This window comes from Carcharhinus amblyrhynchos, chromosome 4 (assembly GCF_965287045.1).
Source record: "Carcharhinus amblyrhynchos chromosome 4, sCarAmb.v2.hapA, whole genome shotgun sequence".
Lineage (NCBI taxonomy): Eukaryota > Metazoa > Chordata > Chondrichthyes > Carcharhiniformes > Carcharhinidae > Carcharhinus > Carcharhinus amblyrhynchos.
The window spans coordinates 90,194,485-90,213,453 of NC_137327.1; the positions used below are offsets into that span (position 1 = coordinate 90,194,485).

The 18,969-nt window shown below is 40.5% G+C and overlaps 1 protein-coding gene across 2 annotated transcripts in view; it reads left to right on the forward strand.

Annotated features, from left to right (window-relative positions):
- The first annotated feature begins 1,964 nt into the window (after nt 1-1,964).
- The window catches only part of nlgn3a (neuroligin 3a), a 274,546-nt gene continuing 257,541 nt past the window's right edge, over nt 1,965-18,969 (forward strand). For both annotated transcript variants that reach the window (XM_080187521.1, XM_080187522.1), the window contains exon 1: nt 1,965-2,026. The gene's annotated coding sequence lies outside the window, so the exon portion shown is untranslated. The remainder of the gene's footprint in view (nt 2,027-18,969) is intronic.

Below are 18,969 nucleotides of genomic sequence, written 5' to 3' on the forward strand. Positions count from 1 at the left end.
AAAGGCCTGAGGACACATACCAATCGACTCAAGAAAGCTTCTTTGCTGCTGCCATCAGACTTTTGAATGGACCTACCTCACACTAACTTAATCTTTCTCTACATCCTAGCTATAACTGTAACATTACATGCTGCACTCTCTTCTCTATGTAAGGTAAGCTTTGTCTGTTTAGTGCGCAAGAAACAATACTTTTCACTGTATATACTAAAACATATGACTAATAAATCAAATCAAATCAGTGCAATGTGTTTAACAGTGCAAGCTGTCAATGTGTAATTGACAATGTGTAAATTTCAACCAACTTGTGGTAAGGAAGGGACAATCCTCTGTTAGCCCTAGGGAATCAACAGCTCACTGCAAGTTTCATGATGTTGCACTTGCACATTAATTGCCAATTAAACTTGAAATAAGAAGATTTATGATCCTGAAATACTAATCAACAAGAAAGGTAGCAATTTAAATTGTAAGCACAATTGTACAGGTAATACATTGTTGTTAGAGCTTTTTAAAATTAAGCATTTTGAAGATTTTTTCTTATTTTTCCTGTCTCATTTTTACTCCTTAATCCAATGTTTATTTTTCTTTCTATTTCTTTTTCTGTACCTATTTTGAATATAATTCATCCAATTTCCTTTACCATTGCTTCCCAGTTTCTTTCTCACTTGCTGTTCTTGGGGAGAATGTTAAGAGGGGATTTGGAAGAGGTTTTCAAAATCATGAGAATTCTGTACAGAATAGGTGGAGAGAGACTGTTCCCATTCGCAGAATGGCAGAGAACTAGAAGACACTGATTTGGTGACTGGCAAAAGAAGCATAGAAACATAGAACAGTACAGCACAGTACAGGCTCTTCGGCCCTCAATGTTGTGCTGAAACCCAAGATCAAGATATCCCACTCCTTATCATTCTGCCAAACTTGCACTTGTACATGAGGAAAATCTTTTTTTATGCAAGGCATGGTTAGGATTTGACGCTCCTCCTGAGAATGTGATGAAGACAGATTCAATCACAGCTTTCAAAAGAAAATTAGACAATTATCTGAAGGAAAAAAATAAAGTTGCAGGGCCATAGGCTAAAGACCGGGGAATGGAATCAATTCAGTTACCCTTCAGAGAGCAAACAGGCATGGACATGATGGGCCAAATGGCCTCCTTCTGATCTGTAGTCATTCTATTATTCTACCTCATTGATTAAGGAGGTAAACTATTGATTCCATTAATCAGAAGTTCCAGATGCAACGTTACCAAGTTTCTCCCACCATTATCAGTTAACACCTCCACAAACTTAGAGGGCATAAATATTTTGACTTGAAGTGGGAGGGATAGATTCTAACAATGTTGAATAAACTCAGCAAGTCTGGCAGCATTGGACTCGAAATGCTAACTCTATTTCTCTCTCCACAGTTGCTGCCAGACCTGCTGAGTTTTTTAGTTTCCAGCATCTACAGTATTTTGCTTTTCTTTGAAGGGGGAAGGTCCACCTAAATGGGACATGCTGCAAGCTATCCCAGCCTCAGCAAACTTTAGGTCTACTTTTCTCCAAACTAGGGAGACCCTTCAGCCCATCTACCTCTGGTGTTGACCTTCCGTCCTCCGGCTCCTTTGAAATCTCTGACATCTGCATGGGACCGCCTGATGTTGTGGGATGAGCTGGGAATGTGGCTTTGTGAATGTGGTTGATGTTTTAGTAACGGATGCCTTTCCACCCCCTCCCCTCCCCTCAGCCTCTGGAAGAGCTAGGCTGATGAAGATTCAGGTCACGTCGCGCTTTGCTGGGGACGCGCATTGCTCGTTCCCGCGGCACGTTCCTGTCTCTCTCTCTCTCTGTCTACCCCCCCACCGCCCTCCCCCCAACACAACACCACTTGCAGTGAAAGGAGTCGCGGCGGTGGGAGAGGCAGCGCTGGAACCGGGCTCCAGAGTCACATCGGAGCGGAGAGAGTGCTCCATCAGCCCCGGGGACATGGGCATGGAAGTGGCGGGGAGTTGCACAGGCTGGCAGCGCTCTTGATAGCTTTTCAGTCCCAGGTAAGAGTCCCGTCCCCCCACAACCAGGCGCGATGGAACAGGGAGAAGGAGCTGATGCGAGCGATAAGCGGAGGGAGATCCAGCACCCACTGAGGGGGGCTCCATCACATGAGTTATTCTGTCTCTTCTGTTCAGCATGTCCTGCCCAACCTCTCACCCGTCCGCTAATACCTTACTGTCACCTTTTTTTCCCCTGAATGTTTCTCCATCTTTACAGCTGTTCAATAACAATATCCCCCATTATTCCACGCCAAAAAAAAACAAGTGTTTATCTGAAGGAAATCTGCTCCAGGATTCAGCGAGAAAATAAAGCCCCAAGAACTGATGCCTGATGATCTTTCTATCCTTGTGATGCTGTGTTTTTGATGGAATTGGTACGAAGTCTGGTTTGGTCTTGAATGCAAATAGATTTGAAATTTCTTGCCGCCTGATTGGGATTTTCTTTTTGCTCCTCCGAGTTCCCTGCTTGTTTTAATATGGGTGCTTTATTCTCCTTTAATATTGTTTTACGTGATTTCTTTAAAATATTTAGAAATTAATTGATCATTGTGGACTAGCAGAGGGGGAAAAATCTCCAGGCTAGCTGTTGTCATGGAGATTGAGTGTGTGTTGGTGTGTAAGTTGAAAGCAAAATAACATTTCTCCATATAAAAAATAAATGATTTTTGTTTGATAAACAAAATGTGGAGATCAGTGAAGATGAGATTGTTAGAATGGATTAAACCTATTCTGCTTTAGTTCCATGATCAGATCTGGACTTTGCTCTTGAATATCTCTCCATCACCTTGTTTGTGTGCAATTTCCACTTGAGTTGGGTTTGATTTGATGGGTTCCTCCACCTCCTCTGGTTTTACCCGGTTAGGCGCATAATCTGAACAACATATAATGTTGGGAGATTTACTGATTATTGTGCAGCCAGCTCTTAATTGTCTTCAGTGCTGGTCTGCTACCACCACCCCCGCTCCCACCCCTCCTTCTTCCCAAGCATTGATGCAGGATTTTTTTCCCTCTTCTCTAAAGTGTTTAGGGTGTTTTTTTTCTCTGCGAGCTGTTTTTTCCTATTCATATTCGGGTCTCGTAGACTGGCTCTAACTGGAATCCCTGCTGCTTTAAACAGATCCCATTCAATAGAAACCGCCAAACATCCAGGCACTGCATCTGAGCAGCTAAATCGCTAACCCTTTCAGAACTGAAGGGTGTCTCGTTGCATATTGGGGCTGAGAACAGAAAATTTAAAAAATAGTATTGTTCCCTTCTAAAATCTGCTGTGTGCTTCTCAATAAAGGAAACACTGCCTCCTTTCACGTGATATATAAATGTGCTCATCATGTAGGGATTTCATTTATTTTCAGGATTTCAAAAGGGTCACTTTTTCAAAATGTAAGCCTGTTTTGTCCTTTTTTCCTGCCTCCTTCATATAGCATTTTGAAATGCGGCATTCTACGCACTGGACGATTAGTGATCTTTCTCCACTTGATTATAACTTGTATTGTTTATAAAGTCTTTGGCTAATGCTAAGTTTAAAGGGTATTTACTTTCAACTTGGAAGTGAAAAGCGCTATGAATTTTTGAATAGTTAATTTCCAATTCCGTTCATGGTTATTGGGTCTATTTCATGTCATTTCAACTTCAAATCCAGAAATGATAGCTGGCTCCCGTTTGATATTCAATTGTCAAAACTCAGGATAGAAGTATGGAGCTGTCTGTCTAATGTTTTATGTAAATGTGAATTGAGATGTGTGTACTGTGCATGCATTCTGTATATATAATGTATGTATTTCTGGTGTTATATACGTGCTCTATGTTTTTAAATATTATGTAAGTGTCTAAGCATCTGCTAAGAGTTTTATCTATAGACAAATGTTTTGTTTCCAAATATTATTTCATTTTGTTCTCAGTGAGATCTTACTTTTAAATATTGCAGTGTAGGCATTATTGTAATTGAGCTGTTTGACATGATAAAGGAATTGGATTGGTTGGGGGGGGGCGTGGATACAGAAGTTATTTCCTGGGCTGGGGCAACACAGAACAAGAGAGCATAATCTCAAAACTGGAATTAGGCCATTCAGGAGCAAAATCAAGATGCACTTTTTCACCTAAGTGTAATGGAAACCTCGAACCTGCTCCCCAAAAGGGTAGATGCAATGTTTATTGAATTTTTCAATACTAAAATCAATAGATTTTTGTTAGATGAGGTTATCAAGGGAAATGGATCAAAGGTGGGTAAATTGAGTTGAGGTACGGATTAGCCATGATCTAATTGAATAGCAGAATATGCTTCAGGGCTTGAATCATCTACTCCAATACTTATGCATGCTGAGTTGATGTTTACACCAAGAATGGCCTCCACATAGTTCATTTTTGGAAGGAGGGCCTGAGCTTCCCTAAAATGCAATTGCTTCTGTTAATTGAATAAGTCTTTAGTCAACAAATGTCACTCAGTTGTCAGGAGATTCAGTCTGCAGCTATCTTGCTGAAATATTAATACAAGCACTGCATAGAAAATTGTATCCACTGAAAGAGGCAGCTGTGTGAGTGACAGCCACTGTTATTTGAATTTTAATCTGCTGGAATTTGATGGAAAAAGAGAAGTCTCACATATACCATGTAGGATGAGGGGGGCAGGCATGAGCATGTCTGAATTGTGGCTGAGTGTGGTAAAATCAAAACTGGTGGGTTACTCTTATTTTATGTTTTGAATTGGTGGCAGTGAATGTTAATAACAACTTGATATTAAAAAATTATATATCTTCTGTGAAATGAGGCATTGGTTCAGAATAAACTCGAACGACCCAAGTTCAATCCCTAGTCAATATTGAATTTAGTTGATGGCAGGCAGGGTTATGTTAAGGGTGTTAGATTTGATCTCAGTACCTCTGGACTAGGGAGAGATAAATCAGCCAGCATTCATCCAGTGACCTCTGCTGGAAAATAAAAATAAATGTCTATGGACATCAGGTGGGAACAAGATAAGTTCTGCAATGTAACCTTTCACATTCATATTACCATTAAAACTTATTTAGGTTCATGCATGCAAAGCAGTCGTGTTTGTGACATGTCAGAGTGCATGAATCCATACTCTAGGAAGAGGTGGTACTTTCAGGAAAGGAGAAATTTTAAAAGGGGAATTAGAGAGAAGACATAGCAGGCATGACAATATTTCAGATTGCTGATATTTTTGCTTCTCTTTTATTCATTGTTGAGGTGTGTGAGTCATTGACAAATGCAGCATTTATTGCCTATTCTGGATTCCTTTGAGTAAGCTGTGGTGGGCCTCCTATAACTGAATAGCTTGCTAAGCCATTTCAGGGGGTATTTGAGATTCAACCACATTGCTGTGGTCTGCAATCACATGTCTGTTAGGTCAGGTAAGGACAGCAGATTTCCTTTCCTGGAAGCAGTAGGGAACCAGATTTTTTTTAGTGACAACTTGGTAGTTTGGTGATCATTCCTAATTAGACCCGAATGATAACCTCTATCTTAGTTATCTCAGTAACACTGGAATGCTTGGTTTGCAGTTGTTGACGACTTCATAAAGGAGCATGACAGAAATATTTTTCAGAATTTTTCTTTAAGGAATAGATCATATGCTTATATTATTTCAGTTGTATGCAGCGATCCAGTTTAATTATTTAATTCTAGTGACTTATTCGGTATATTAAATATATCAGTGTATTTATATTTACACATTATATTCAGAGGAACATCAGTCTTGTGTTAGTAACTGTCAAATGCTGTTCTTAGCTTCAAGTCAGATTTTGTTTATGCTTGGACAAAATAAACCCTGTTTGAACCATGATTGCTTTCACCTCCATCTGTAATCTCTTTAACCATCATTCCACATACTACACAATAATAACAGAAAATGCTGGAAATACTCATTAGGCCAAGCAGAATCTGCTGAAAGAAAAACAGTGTTAATGCCTCAGTTTTGTGATCTTTCATCAGAATTCTCTGCTTTTATTTTGGATTTCCAGCATTGCAGCTTTTTACTACATTGAGTTCTAACTCAAGCCCCAGTTATTCACAATGCTCCTATCCCCCTCTGGTACTCTTGGTGCTCTCCTATAGAATCATAGGATAGCACAAAAGGAGACTGCATGCTCCTTTGATAAGCAGTCCAGTTGGTCTATCTTTCCCGCTCTTCCCTTACATCCTTCCAACTTTTCCTCCTTCAAGTATTTATACTTTCCCTTTCAAAAGCAACTCTTAAATCTTTATTTAATACACCATCAGGCAGGGCACTCCAAACCCAAATTGCACATTTGGTGTAAGTATTTTTTGTGTGATTGCCTTTGTCAATCTGTAAATTTTGTACTCTCTGACTAGCCTTTGGAAATATCTATCTACATTCTTAAGTATTTTAAAAGCCTCATAAAATCTACTCTTGGCACTCTGTGCCCTGAAGAGTACGGCACTGGCTTTTCCAGTCTATATACATTACTACAATCCCTCATCCCTGGACCCTCTAATAAATCTCTTCTGTACCTTCTTAAAACATGCAATCTCCTTCCTAAAGTGTGATGCCCAGGATTGGATGCAGCATTCCAGATGGGGCTAAACTAATGTGGAATGTTGGTTGGGAATGCTTTCCTGGCTTTTGTGCTCTATGAGGAAGTAGGTGGCAGTGGGATAGAGGAGTGGTGGTCAGGAAGAGTTTTGACTTTGTGGCCCACTGGGAGCAGGGTGGGATGAGTAGGGGACTTGCCAACCAAGAGGTTTGAGTTTCACTGTACACTGCGTCTGATGCCACTTGGAAGATTTTCCACCCACATCGCCACTGAGAAACACAGAACAATGAAGAAGCCACTGATCCAAGTATGTCAATTTTCTGACCCCTGAGGGAAGAGGAGGGACCCAATATCGGAAGTGTGAGAGATATAGAGTGAAAGGTTTGAAACTTGACCACAGTTAGCTTGGTCCAATCATGGGGGGGGGGGGGGGGGGGGAAATGACCTTGGAAGAGAGTCTGATCCCTGACTGTGGGGAAGGTTGAGGGGGGTTGTGTTGAATCCTTGGGTAGGGGTTTAAGCCGTGATTCTGCTGGTGCAATGCTTAAAGAGAGCAGAATAGAAACAGAAAATGCTGAAAACACTGAGGAAGTTCAGGCAGTACCTATGGAAAGGGAAATAGAGCTAACATTTCAGGTTGATGAATCAAACTTGCTCCAACATTAACAATTCGCTGCTAGCTCTTCTTTATTGGTCCGTGCTTGTCTAAGTGGCTGTTAATTTTCTTCAGGACAACTGACTGTAAATTTACTATACCGGCGTATCCCTCTGGCATTTGCACAACCCCTATACATCTTTAGTATTTGAAATATCTTCCTGCAATCCTGCTCTTGCAATTATCCCTTTTATGCATCAAACCTTCCTGTGTTCCTCAGTATTCACAGTATCCTCCTGTGACTCTTGTTTGTTTGCAATGCGAGTCATTTTGGAATGTAAGCTAACCTGATGTTATTTGCTTTACAATTGGTTGTGCTATTTGACAATATTCTTTTAAGGTTACCGTATGTAGCATATATTGTTCAAACCACTTCATGGGAGAATTGAAGTACTTCTGATTCTGAGCACCATGAACAAGGAAAAATCATTTTAAGGAGAGGATTAGAGCAATGGCAATGATGTAAAAGGGGGCTTGTAATAAGAGATTCATTATAACAAATATTTGTAATAAGGAATAATAAAGATAGTTAGTATTAAGAGGCTTGTAATAAGAAGGATTTGTAGTAGAGAGAGAGTTTGCAGTAAAGAGAGATTGTAATGAGTTTTGTCATGTGAATGACTAATAAAGAAGTTAGGAATAATGAGCAAGATTATCATAATGACTTGTAATAATAATAAGAATGTGTGTTATAACCACATAGCCCTAAAAGCTTTCCTGGGCCATTAGACTAGTGGAATTATATTGTGTGACTTCAGCTTGTTATAAAAGGATACCTCTGACCTTGGATAATTTTCTAGCCTGATGGTGGCAGAGTGTGACTGCAGCAGGCTTTAGAGGCCTGGTTAATGTCTCAGATTGAAAATACTCATCCTTGTGTCCAAGTTCCTTCATTTCCTGACTCCTCCCCATATCTGTAGTCTCTCTGTTTTTATAACCCTTAGTTTGTATTTCTCTGACTGTGGTCTTTTGTGCATTACCTATTTCCTATACCTAGCCTTGGTGGTCGTGCCCTCCACTGCCTAGGCCCCACAATCAGGAATTAATGTCCTAAACATCTCCATTTTCTACCTCTCTATTGTTTTGTAAGACTGTTTAAAACCTACCCCGCTGACCAAGGTTTTAGCCACCCATCCTCTAATAGAATCATAGAATCCTTACAATACAGAAGGAGGCTATTTGGCCCATTGAGCCTGCACTAACAAGAATCCCGCCCAGGCCCTATCTGTGTAACCCCATGTATTTACCTTGCTAATTTCCCAACACTGAGGGGAAATTTAGCATAGCCAATCTACGTAACCTGCACATTTTTGGACTGTGGAGGAAACCAGAGCACCTGGAGAAAACACGTGCAGACACGGGGAGAATGTGCAAACTCCACACTGACAGTCACCCAAGGCTGGAATTGAACCTGGGTCTCTGACGCTGTTTATCTCCTGAAATGTACAGGATATATGAGGTGAGATACTTTTCTACATGTGATATAAGTACAGGACTTTAGGCAGAATATCATTGGGGCAGGGGTGGCTTGCCACTCCTGGAAGTAAAGGCAGCATGGAACCAATTTCTCCCTGCCACTCTGCCCTACATGGCTTAGCAGAGGACAGAGGCAGAGTGGAACTTCCAACACACACGCTCACACACTCACACTCTTTCTCTGCTGCCAATCCAGTAGGCTGGCAGCTCCAAGAGCGCAATAGTGGGCACTGCTGGAACTGCAGCGAGGAAGAAAATGTCATGGATCCCTGGAAATGAATAAATGTGGAGTCTTTAGCAGGTTAGGGAGGGAGCTGGGGTATGGGGTTGATGGGTTTAATGCAGTCGGTGGCTAGGAAGAAACAGCAGGTTCTATCTTTGGAGGTGGGGGGGGGGGGTGGTGCTGTTCACGCCAAACACTTTATAATGTGGGCAACACATTATTGGGGTCATTTAGCTTAGTAACAAGTCTAATTGAACCTTCTGTGGTAGAGAATGCCACAGGTTCACTAACTTTTGAGGAAAGACATTTTCCTCAACTTGGTTCCCAATGGTCTATTCTATATTCTGAGACTCCATCCCAATTCCAGATTCTGAGGTAAACAGATGTATCTGTTTAAATATGGTGGCATTGGTTCACAGTATTCTATTATTATTTTTTAAATCTTATTGTTTACATTTCTTCATAGACATCTCTTTCCCTGTTTTTGGTTAGCCAGCTCTCACCATATGATGCCTCATCACTGTGTTCTCCATCTCCCTCATTCCAACGTTTTGTGAATTTCCCCTCCCATTGCCTGACAATTACGGCTCTTCCTACAGCTGTCTATGTCCCCCTGCTCTAGAAACTCTCCCCCTCTCCACTTCTTTACTTGTAAAATCCTCTTTAAAACCCAATTCTGAAATTAGACCTTTGGCAGCTCTGCTCATGTCCGTGTTAGTTTGTGGCTGTAGCTCTGCCAACTCCGGATCACAAGACTCTGGGTTCAGGTTCCATGATGTGGAGATGCCAGCATTGGACTTGAGTAAGCACAGTAAGAAGTCTCACGACACCAGGTTAAAGTCCAACAGGTTTATTTGGCAGCAGAAGCTCAAGTTCCATTCCAGAGCATGGCAGGAAATCTCTGGTCATTTACCTCAGTGGGATTCTCTGGATCCGCTGCAATGATCTGGGATTTGGCTGAGTGCCAGATTGTCTGCCCTTGCTTAGAGCGGCGGCGGCGGCAGGATGTGAACAGCTGAAGTATCCTGCCCCCATGAGTGCAAAAATTGAGGCTGACGCTTCAGTGCAGTACTGAGGGTGTGCTGCACTGACTGGAGGTGCCAACTTTTAGATAAAATAAACTTGTGGTCCCATCTGCCTGCTTAGGTGAATGTAAAAGATCGCGAGACATTGTTTTGAAGAGCAGGGATGTTCTCCCCAATGTCCTGACCAATATCTATCTCTCAATCGACATCAAAAACAAATGATCTGGGCGTTGCTGTTTGGAGTTGGGCGGTGGGGGGTGCGGTTTGTGGCACACATACTGGCTGTCACATTTTCTACATTACAATAGTTTCTGCACTTCAAAGGTATTTCATTGACTATAAGGTGCTTTGAGATATCCGTTGGTCATGAAAGGCCCTATATAAATGCATTTTCTGATGTGTTTCTTATTTCAGTCTTAACGGTTGCTAAAAAATAGCTCAGAACATTTTCCCATGCTACAGGTGCTATACAATTTAAGCCAGCATTGTGTTAAACACTTGCTCTTACCTTGTAGTTAATCCCTTGTGTTCAACATTATTCTAGCACCAAGTACAGGACATATTCCTACAATTTGTTTAGTGTTTGAATATAACCATTCATAATTTCAGCAGACTTATTCTGCTTATCACTTCGAGAAGGAAATCTGAGAAGTGTTGGAGATCAGTGAGGAGCCAGTGGAATGGTTTGATTAAATGCGACTGCCACATTTTGCAGGAGTTGTGCAGTCTTTCCAGTGTGAATTACAGTGCAACATTTAGATATTTTAATTTCTGAGTGTCCTCTATCCTATAGTACTTTTACAAATGGTGTCTCGCTCTCTGGCATGCAATTTCCTTTTGGATGAAAATATTTGTTACTGTTATTTTATTTGACAATTTATTTGGATGCAATATTTCTATCACACCTATGACAGCCCTAAGGATGCCAGTAAGCTTGTGTGTCAAAGTGAAATGGGGATTGCCAAACATTTCTCTAAGCAAGCTTGTGAATTCAACATCTGTCAAATGAGACGCAAGTAATTCTAAAGGACTGACAGAGGTGAACATGGGCTTGAACAGTTACCTTTTTGCCTTTTTGTTATACAAGGAATCACCAGTTTGAACTGTTCAAGATCTTCTCAATTCAAAGGAGCGGTATTTTGTCTATATAAAATAAGCTAGTTTAGTTAGAGCAAAGAAAGATTGCAGATGCCTGTAATTAAAATGTTTGAATTGGTGTATTGTTTTATGAATGCTTTATGAATGCTACCAGCCAGAAACGTGTGCAGGTATCTATAGGGAGCATATGAAGTCCAACACGTTGTGGCATCAAAAGATGTTAAACTTCACTGATGCAGATTTGTTTCTATTCTGAATGCTGCTTGCCGTATTTACATTTTTATTTGCTATTAGGTTGTTTCTGAAATTTGCTTTTGTGGAAAAGCACAATCCAATGAACAATCCAAAATTAAGAACTTAGGATACTTAATATTGTGGGTTTGTGCAGGATGGTTCACTAATCCCCAGCACCCACCATAGTTGTCTGCCTTGACACATTGCCTGAGATTTTCTTTGACAGTTTTCTTTTCTTTATTTGCTGTTTCAGTGAGGTGTGAAATGTAGATTGTCTCAGTTGGGTGAGAGAGGAGAGCAGAAGGTTGGCAATGTTGGGGTGGGCATGTTGGAGGACTACCTCAGCTATTGGGAGTATAGTCACTACTATCAGCTTGACAATTTGCTCTTTGGGGCCTTGTCTCTGGGACCTTGGCATACATTCAGGCCTTGATTTCTGCTCACGGTGATGTTTAAAGTAGATGTATTCCTTTTAAATTTAGAAGGATTCAAAATGCCTCTCAATGGAAAGTGGGAGAAACCAGCATTTTTCTATAATTAATTACCCAGTAACAAATTTGCATTTTCAGAAATTGCATGTTTCAAATTTGTTTTCCTCTCATTTTGTTAGTGCAACATTAATTACCGAGATAAGCTGTCATTCCTGTTTTTCCTTAAAGGCAAAATTAGAACTCGAGATCTTTATATTTTATGAGCTCTTTAAACAGTGGATATTCTTTGTAAAGAGAAGAATTTTTCAGTTACATGTAACACGTACCCAGCCTCTATAATATTGTGGGCATGTCCTCATCAGTCACAAACTGTGCTGTTTTACAACTTTAGCATTTGTAACATATGGTTCATTGGCAACTGAAACCTGCAGTACTTTGCCCAACTGGTCACTTCTCATATGCTGCTTAACAGTGAGCATTGACAGACCTGATGTTGAACCAGATGCTGTTGTTGCCCAACATCAACAATGTATTTTTCAGCAACAGCCACTGGGTTTTAATAGGAACAGAAATCTTGGCTGACTTTGCTCTCTCTGGCGTTGGGAGAATTAAAACTAGTTTCTACGTCCCTACCACCACCTTGACTGATCTGGCAGTTTTGCACATGTGGATTAAATCTGGGATTCCTGCTCAAAGTGTTTTAAGTTAATTTGTGATATTGATTTATGATTATTAACGACTGCCACCCAGCCTTAGGTACATTTTCACACCAACTTTAACCTGGCAGTGTAAGTGAAGCTGGAAAGTAAACATAGCATCTAGTTAAATGAATTGATTCTTGATTGACTTGGAACAGAAAATTAACCCCATCATAGTAAATGGAAATTTCAAACATCGATCACGGATCATATCATAAACAAAATCTTCAGCAACTCAAGATCCAAGCTACCTTTCCTATTGGAAACATGCTTATAATATCATGATTTACTTTGTAGGAAAGTGAGAATGGGTTTGGAAAACTCAAATGAAAACTAGTTGTCCAAATGTACATAAACTCAAAAGTAATTTGCTTTCTGTTCCATTGGTGACATGGAAATGCACCTGAAATAAAAGAATGCTGAAACTCATTGGTCTGAAGCTGATAGTATAATCAGAAATACTGCAGATACTGGGAATCTGAAACAAAACACAATGCTGGAAATACTTAGCAGGTCTTGCACTACCTATGGAGAGGGAAAAACAGACATTTCAAGTCTGTGACTTTTCATCAAAAACAGAGGCTGGGATTTTCCAGCTGTGCTCTCACTAAGATCGGAAAATCCCACCCAAGGTTAACAGACCTTTGCATAGTCCTGTCCCACCCGCTATAATTTCCATGGTGGGTGGGATGGAAAAATTCCATCTAGAACTGTTATTTATTTTCTTTATTGTAAACCATTATCTTAAAGCCACCTCCTCCACCTTCTCCATCCAGAGAATACATGCAGTTCTTTGTCACCAAGATTGAAACATCCAGCTACTTGCAATATTTCCCTTCCTTCCTTAGCCCACTGGACCAAACATCCTCTAAAGTTCTATCCTACTCTAACCCTGACTTGTATCTTTCTCTAATTTCTCTCCTATCTCACCTCATACTCTCTGAGCTTATTCTCTCTATGACAAAGAAAATTATAGCAGGAACCGAGTCTGTGCCGATACAGATGCCTCTGTAATCATATATTTTCTTGCCTCTACATGGTCCATATCCCTATATTCCCTGCATATTCATGTATCTAACCAGGTGCCTCTTGAACATTGTTATTGAATCGGCTTCTACCACATTTTGTGGAGCGGGTTCCAAGCATTCACCACCCTCTTTGTGAAAAACTTCTCCCTTACATCTCATTTAAACTTTCCCCATCTCACTTTCAACCTATGCCCCCGAGTAATTGACCCTTTGACCCTGGGATAAAGACTCTGACTACCTACTCTATCCAAGCCTGTCATAATCTTGTAATCTCTATCAAGTCCCCCTTCATCCTCCAACGCTCCAATGAAAACAATTCAAGTTTGTTCAACCTTTCTTCATAGTCCATATCCTCCAAAGCAGGCAACATCCTGCACCCTTTCTAATATATCAACATCTTTCGGGTAGTATGGCGATGACAATTGTACACAATACTCCAAATGTGGCATAACCTCCCTGTTCTTTGTTCAACCAAAGTCCTATATTGCTGCAACATGATTTCCAATTCCTATACTCAATGCTCTGACCAAGGAAGGCCAGCATGCCATACGTCTTCTTGACCACCTGAGATGCCACCTTCGGGAAACTTTCCTTTGGCGATAGACCTTCCAAACCACGTCACCTCACATTTGTCTGGATTAAATTCTACCTGCCATCTTTCGGCCCAGGTCACCAGCTGATTTATATCTATCTGCTACTCCCCCAATTTTTGTATCATCTGCAAATTTACTAATTAGACCGTCTACATTTTCCTCCAAATCACTTATCTATACTACAGACAACAGAGGCCCCAGCACTGTGCCTTGTGGAACACCACATCCATCTGCTGCTCCCTCAACCCTATTCTCACTAAACAGCTGACCACCCAAGTTATTTGATTTTGTTAATATTTCTTCATCTTCAATTATTGTTATTCTCCTCTTTAAGTCTGCCATTATCTCATCTCTTTCCTCAAAAATGCAATCCTTGACTCCACCGTCCTTGCAAAGCACCACTCTTGTCAAGCCTATCTGTCCACTCAGAAGTCTTTGGCAATAATATTACTTTCTAAATCCATGTCCATCTTTCCCAGAGCTCTATGTTTAAATTGCTCTAATCATGATTTCACCCCTGCAACATACCAATACTGGCTCTTGTCAAAGTTACAAATTGCATCCATTGTGACTGACCAACTATTCCTGCTCATTTTCATGACCTGCCTGTTTGTAACCTTTAATCTGTTGACCATACCATCTTCCTTCAATGCCTGTCTACTCTGACACAGCTGTCTGATAATGCTTTTGCCTTGTTGCACTTGTATCGATTTATTCGTTGCCAGGGTATCACTTGCAGTGGCTTCTTGTCCCACTCCTGAAACATTATCACTGGTGGTGCCAAAGATCTGCTCTTGGGCTTCTCCTATTTCTCATTTACGTGCTGCCCTTTAGCAAATCAACTGAAAACACAGCTTTAGTTTTCATAACTAACTGGATTGATACTTTACTTTGATGAGGTTGCAGAGAGGGTTGATGAAAGTAATACAGATTATGTGGTGTACATGTACTTCAAATAGCTATTTGATGAAGTGCCACGTAATAGGCTTTCTGGCAAAGTTGAAGTCATAGGAACAAAAGAGACAGGAACATCATCGATACAAATCTGGCTACGTGACAGGAAACAATAGTGATATAAACAATTGTTTTTTGGACTGAAGGAAGATATTCAGTGGGGTTGCCCAGGGGTCAGTATTAGGGCCTTTGCTTTTCTTGATATATGTTAACAATCTGGATTTGGGTATACAGGACGCAGTTTCAAAATTTGCAGATGATGCAAAACTTGGAAGTTTTGTGAACTCTAAGGAGGATAGAGGTAGACTTCAGAAGGTTATAATCAGGCTTCTGACATGTAGCACATGACGCGTGATGCAGAAGTGCTATATTTTGGTGGGAAGAATAAGGAGTGGTGTAATATAATCCGAAAGATACAATTCTGAACGAGGTTCAGAAACAGAGACATCTCTGGGTACATGGCAGGGTAGGTTGAAAAAGTGGTTAAGAAAATATCTGTCATCCTGGGCTACATCAGTAGTACAGAGAATAGTAAAGCAAGGAAGTCATGACAAATATTTCTAAAATTGACTGGAGTAATGTATTCAATTCTGGGTGCAACACTTCTGCAAGAACGTGACAGGGTACAGATAAAGGTTTTGGGGACGATTTGATAGATTTGAGAAGCAGTGGTTGTTACTTTTGGAAGTGAGAAGAGATTTGATCGAGGTCTTCAAAATCATGAGGGATCTAGACAGAGTAGATAACAACAGTCCCAGTTGGCAGAAGGATTGCAAACCTGAGGACAATGTTATGATGATTGTGTTACGATCCATATAGAAACTGATAACCTTTAAAGAAAACAAACTTCCAGTTACTAGCTGAAAGAATGAAATGACAAGATCTTGCATATTAAAACTTTTACTGTAACAAATGACCAACAAAACACTACTGACGAATCCTTAGTATCTTTACTATCTGTTGTCTACCCATTGTGAACTCAAAGGCCATTGTCTCCCATTGTAAACACATTACACCGTTATCCAGTAGCACAATCTAGGCAGCTATGTGATCTTTAACCATCTCAGGGCCTGTTATTAAGCAGACTTCAGAACAGGTCACACTATCCCCTCTATTTTATCGTAAGTGTAAAAACCCAATTTCAAAACAACAGCCTTTTAAACTTCATAAATGTAAAAATTGGCAAATGAACCAAAAATAACATTTTCTTTTGCAGCAAATGGTTACAATCTGGAAGGAGATTCAGTTGTAGCTTTTAAAAAGGAAATGAGTAACACCTAAGGAGAAAAAAAATACACATACCAGGGAAAAGGGTGGAGCAATGGGCTAGCTAAATTGTTATTGCAGGGAACTGGCATGAACTCTATAGGCCAAATGGCCTCCTTGTGTGCTGTTACCATTCTATGATTCTATAACATGGAGTTTCACCTCTCTCAATACTCCCACTATCTAAATTGTCAGACAATTTGCCAACATCCAGTACTGGGTGAATAGATATTTCCACTAATTAAATATTATGAAAATTGAAATTATTGTCTATAGTCTTGTATCAAGCTTTGCTGTTTTGAAACTCCTATTTGGCAACTGTCTATTGTTGAACCAGACAGTTTGCAATCTTGGTATCATATTTGATGTCGCGATGAGCTTCTGATCACATCTACCTCATCCCTAAAACTGTTTATTTCTTTCTCTGTAACAGTGCCCAATGCTACCTCTGCCTCAGGTCACTATCATCGAATCATAGAATCTATGGCATGGAGACAGACCCTTCTGCTCAAACTGGTCCATGTCAACCAAAATACCTATCTAAACTAACCCCATTTGCCTACACTTGGCCCATATCCCTCTAAACCTTTCCTATCCATGTATCTGTCCAAATGTCTTTTAAATGTTATCAATGTCCCTGCCTCAACCACTTCCTCTGGCAACTCATTCCACATACGTACCACCCTCTGTGTAAAGAAGTTGCTCTTCAGGTTCCCATTAATTCTTTCCCCTCTTAACAAACCTATGCCGTCTAGTTCTCAATTCTCCAACTCTAGGAAAAAGACAGTGCATTTTTCCTATCTATGCCTCTCATGGTCTTATAAGGTCACCCTCAGCCTCCTATTGCTGAACAGAAAAATGTCATAGCAAGTCCAATCTCTCTCCATAATTCAGTTCGTTGAGCCCTGGCAACATCCTTGAAAATCTCTACTCTCCAGTTTAATAACATCTTTCCTGTAACAAATCAAGATGTGATGTTCTGCTGAAATTCTTACTAATCCTTTGTTACCTTAAATGTTTTTACATTAAATGTTTTTTAATTAATTTGTGGGACATTGGCCAATGTTTATTTGTCTTTACCTAGTTGCCGAGGGCAGCTGATGATTATTCTAATATATTCTTGGCCAACCTCCAGTCTTCTACGCTCCATAAACCTGAGATTATTGAAACCTGCCTCATTCCTACAGGCCTCAGTCAACCATCACCCTTATGGTTACTGACTCAGTAACTGCCAGTTGAGCAATGCTTTGATTTTAAATACTTATCTTTGCTTTCAAATGCCTCCATGGCCTGGCCCTCCCTATCTCTGTGATCTCCCCTTATGCTCATAACACGCTGAGATATCTTCATGCCTTTAATTCTAGTCTTTTGAGCATCATAAGAAGTCTCACAATACCAGGTTAAAGTCCAACAGGTTTATTTGGTAGCACAAGCCACAAGCTTTTGGAGTGCTGACCCTTCATCAGGTATGTGGGAGTTGTGTTCACAAACAGAGCATGTAAAGACACAAACTCAATTTACAGAATAATGCGAAAATTGGAATGCGTGTCTTTACAGGTAATCAAGTCTTAAATGTACAGACAATGTGAGTGGAGAGAGGGGTAAGCACAGGTTAAAGAGAAGTGTATTGTCTTCAGCCAGGACACTTATTGAGATTTTGCAAGCCCAGGCAAGGTGTTACATACAGTGTGACACGAACCCAAGATCCTGGTTGAGGCTGTCCTCATGCATGTGGAACTTTGCTATTAGTCTCTGCTCATCGACTCTGTGTTGTCGTGTATCATGAAGGCCACCTTGGAGAATGCTTACCCAAAGATCAGAGGCCGAATGCCCGTGACCGCTGAAGTGTTCCCCAACAGGAAGAGAACACTGCTGTGTTCATTCTTCCATTGTCATAGCGCCTGCATGGTTTCAGTATGATGTCCCAACGTACTATGCCTTGGGACATCCTTTCCTGCAGCGTATCAAGTAGACAACATTGGCTGAGTTGCAAGTGTATGTACTGTATGGATGATGTTCTCATGTGAGTTGATGGCATCCGAGTCAATGATCCGGCACGTCTTCCGAAAGTTGCTGTGACAGGGTTGTGTGGTATCGTGGTCACTATTTTCCTGAAACTGGGTAGTTTGCTGCGGACAGTGGTCTGTTTGAGGTTGTGAAATTGCTTGAAGACAAGAAGTGGGAGTGTGGGAATGGCCTTGGCAAGATGTTCGTCTTCATCGATGACATGTTGAAGGCTGCGGAGAAGATGTTGTAGATTCTCCGCTCTGGGGAAGTACTGGACAACGAAGGGTACTCTGTCCATGAAAACGTACAAGTAAAGTTTGATATTAGCCATTGTTTCATAATTTATCTTTTCTTCCACTGTTTGGTTTTTAATTCATTTGTGGGACATGGACGTCACTGGCTGGCCAATGTTTATTGCCCTTACCTAGTTGCCGAGGGCAGCTGAGAGTCAATCACATTTTTAAACTTAATGATCACCTACCCTTTGGACCTTAGTCTTACACCTGGGTTCCTTGATTTAAAAAACATTCCTGACAGGTGCAAGGCGCACGAACATGAATTTAGTTGAATTCAATAAAATATTTTCCTTGCATACCTTTCATGCAATACTTGAATTCAGATGTGTTTGATCATCTCATTTAATAAAGAACAGAGAACTAATAGCAGGCTCCTGCAGGTTTGGGGAGTGAAATTTGTTACAGTGAACATTTTTAATGGATTTAGAATGTGTAAAATAATTTAATA